This window comes from Mastomys coucha, unplaced genomic scaffold, assembly GCF_008632895.1.
Source record: "Mastomys coucha isolate ucsf_1 unplaced genomic scaffold, UCSF_Mcou_1 pScaffold11, whole genome shotgun sequence".
Lineage (NCBI taxonomy): Eukaryota > Metazoa > Chordata > Mammalia > Rodentia > Muridae > Mastomys > Mastomys coucha.
Window position 1 is genome coordinate 27,053,112 of NW_022196893.1, and position 3,855 is coordinate 27,056,966.

Here is a 3,855-nt window from a genome sequence, read left to right on the forward strand (position 1 = left end):
CTCAAGACAGAGTCCTATGGATTGAATCAGCTTTAGCACAATTACTGGGCAATTACCCCTAAACTATTTTTCTACACTAGACAGGCTATTTCCCAGATACACTCCCCAAGTTACTGGAGTCGCACCCAGGTGTTTCTGCTCTGCTAGTGTGTCTTTGGGCACAGTTCCTGGGCCACGTGCTCCTGGTTTACCCGTCTAATGTCCTGCTCTCCTGTTTTCTTTCTCCTCACCCCCTCCCCATTCTCTCTCCACCATTCTCTGTCTCCCCAACTCTCTGTGTATCTCTCTCTGCCTCTGTGTCTCTCTGCCTCTCTGTGTGTCTATCTCTCTGCCTGCACATGTCTCTCTACACCTTTTTGCTTGCATGTGTCTCTCTGCCTCTGTGTATGTGTGTGTCTCTGCCTCTGTGTATGTGTGTGTCTCCCTCTGCTTCTCCTCTCTCTCTCTGCCTGTTTGTCTCTCTCTGCCTCTGTTTGTCTCTCTCTGCCTCTATTTGTCTCTGTGACCCTCCGCCTAGTACCGGAAGCCCACCTACCTCTCTTCTTTCCAGTTGGTTACAGTCACTTCTGTTTAACAGATAGCTTTACATTGGGGAGCAAGGTTTACACAACAAAGGCCAGTGTAAGTGAGAATTCACTCAACCCCAGATCTTGAAGTTCAGAATTTAGCATTCGTGTATATACAGCTCCAGACCAGCTCCTAACAGAACCCAGATGGGAAACTGTATGTAGCATTATAAGCAGCAACTGCAGCTGCTGGGGGAAAAAAAAAAAAAAACACCCCAGAAAGCTGCCTTCGAGGTTTGCAGATGAAACCCAGCCTTTTAATAGCTAGTCCTAGGTCAGAAAACATCTGGCCAAGTTATTTGACCCCGGTTTTCCATACAGTACCAATCTTTTGAGATATTTAGAAAAGTAACTAAAGTTACTGTCTGGGCTCCTCTGGCCTGTGAAAATCCAGTGTGTGTGGAAATCTGGGATGGCTTGAGTGTGCAACTGTCACATGGACTACCCTCTCTTAGGAGACAATGTTAAGTACCCATGCTGCCTGTGCTAAGGGTGATAATAAAATCCCCATCCTGACTCATTAAAGAACATCCATTCATGTAAGGTACAAGCGTTCTTGCCCCAAACTGATGAAATTCAATAAAACCATCTCCAGTACATACTCACTGGAACAAATTAGAGAGATTCCAAACAGTGTAAAAGTATAGGGAAAGCCACTAGGAATTCTGTCACCACAGCTGAGACAGTTTGACAGATTTCTTTTCAGTCTTTATTTTAAGCACCGTTTTTCTTAAAATAGTTGCAATTATATCACATAGCCCTAAGGCAAAGAAAAATGGCCACTTGTCCATTTGGCAGTGGGGGTGTACTACGTACGGATCATCTACTTTCTGCCATCCCTGGAGCTGTACCACCCGGGCCTAAACCATGCCCTGAGACTAAAAGACACACCCTCTCTGAATTTAGCACTTCTCCTGTAAATGAACAGGTTACAGGGTTTGAGTCTCCAGCTACACCATAAAACCACACCATTGCGGGCTTTTTAATCTCCAGAACTCCGCAGCTCACTGCATGTCTGGAAAAATGGCACAATGTTTTTTTGGTTGTATTAAATTATTTCATGTATAAAATACACTTTTTAAAATATTGTAAATGTTTCTGCCTTGCATATTATAAGAGCCTTGGCTCCATTCTCTCATTTTGTAACTGGAAACCAAAAATAGTTAAGATATTGAAGCTGGGGCTGGAGAGATGGCTCGGTGGTTAAAAGCACTGACTGCTCTTCTAGAGGTCCTGAGTTCAATTCCCAGCAACCACATGGTGGCTCACAACCATCTGTATTGAGATCCAATGCACTTTTCTGGTGTGTCTGAAGACAGCTGTAGTGTACTTATATAAATAAAATAAATAAATCTTTAAAAGGAGGAGGAGGAGGAAGAAGAGGATGAAGAAGAGGAGGAGGAAGAGAAGGAGGGGAAAGAAAGAAAGAAATTGAAGCTAGCCTGGTGGAGCCGTGCACTGGCCGGGCAGGCTGTTGTTGTGTATGGGGAACGGCTGCATGGGTGTGTGGAGCCTGCAATGAGATGTGTGTCCAAACCGGAGACTCAGCTTCCCAGGAGATAGGAGGGGAGGGGGTGGGAAGACGTGGAGTCCCAGAGAAAGGAGAGGCGAGAGAGATTTTTCTTGCATCTGGCTTCAGTTTATCGGATCTTTTGCACTGTGTACAGGCACAGTTGCTGATATGTGTAAAATGAGTGGGATGGGAGAAAATACCTCTGACAGGTCCAGGGCAGAGACCAGAAAATGCAAGGAATGTCCGGACCAGCTCAGACCTAGCCTCAAGAGGAGCGCTGAGAAACGTAATCACGAGCAGGAGTATATGCACATAGAGGAACTTACAGAGCTGATGTTTGCAACTTTTAAAAACATCCACAACTTCAACTTCAAACCTGACAAATGTGCCATCTTAAAAGAAACTGAAGCAGGTCTGCCAGATCAAAGAGCAAGAGAAAGCAGCAGCTGCCAACATAGATGAAGTGCAGAAGTCAGATGTGCGGTCCAAGGGGCAGGGTGTCATCGACAAGGACACACTGGGGCCTATGCTGCCGAGGCCCTCACTGGGTTCTTTGTTGTGAACCTGGAAGGCAACATGGTGTTCGTGTCAGAGAATGTGACACAGTATCTACGGTATAACCAAGAAGAACTGATGAACAAGAGTGTCTACAGCATCCTGCATATTGGAGATCACATTGAACCAGCTGCCAAAGTCCATGGTGAATGGGGGATCTCAGTCTGGAGAACCTCCCAGGCAGAACGGCTATCCCTTCAACTGTCAGATGCTGGGGAAACCTTTGCCAGGTTCACAAGAGGAAGGCCATGAAAACCAGGAAGCACATCAGAAATACAAAACAACACAGTGCTTCGCTGTGTCTCAACCAAAGTCTATCAAAGAGGAAGGCGAAGATTTGCATCCTGCTTGATTTGTGTGGCACAAAGAATCCTCATGAAGGAAAGCTCAGCCCTTCCCTCACCGGAAAGCTTTACCACTCGCCAGGGTATGCAAGGCAGGATCACTTCCCTGGACACTAGCACCATGAGAGCCGCCATGAAGCCGGGCTGGGAGGATCTGGTGAGAGGATGTCTTCAGAGGTTCCACACAGCGCATAAGGGGAGTCTCTGTCACACGCCAAGAGGCATCATCACGAAGTTCTGAGACAAGGGTTGGCTTTCAGTGAGATCTATCATTTTTCTTTGACGGCACTCTCATTGCTGCACAAACGAAGAGCAAACCCATCCATTCTCAGACGACTAAGGGGCATGAACATGTAATATCTTTATGCATGCTTCACAGAAAGCAGAACAGATGTGTAATGAATCCGGATCTGACTGGACAAGCAATGGAGAGGCCATTGAATCCAATTAGCTCTAGCAGCCCTGACCATCAGGCCCTGTGCAGTGGGAACCCAGGTCAGGACATGACCCCAATAGCAACATAAATTTTCCTATGAATGGCCCAAGGACCAAATGGGCATGCCTATGGGCAAGTTTGCAGGTTCTAGGGGCATGAACCATGTGTCAGACCTGCAAGCAACCACTCCTCAGGGTAGTAACCGTGCACTCAAAAGGAACAGTCCCTCACAAGGCAGCCCCTGCATGAACCCAGGGCAAGCAAGCTCTGTGCTCTCCCCAAGACTTTGCATGAGCCCTGACATGGATGGCAGCCCTCGCACCCTACCCAGTTAGTTTTTCCCTGCAGGAAGCTTGCATTCCCTGTGGGAGTATGCAGCAGCACAGGAAATAGCCATAGTTATACCAACCATTCTCTCAGTGCACTGCAAGCCCTCAGCGA

At 47.0% G+C, this 3,855-nt stretch overlaps 1 pseudogene; it reads left to right on the top strand.

Annotated features, from left to right (window-relative positions):
• The first annotated feature begins 2,256 nt into the window (after positions 1-2,256).
• LOC116082729 overlaps positions 2,257-3,855 on the top strand; it is a 5,000-nt pseudogene continuing 3,401 nt past the window's right edge.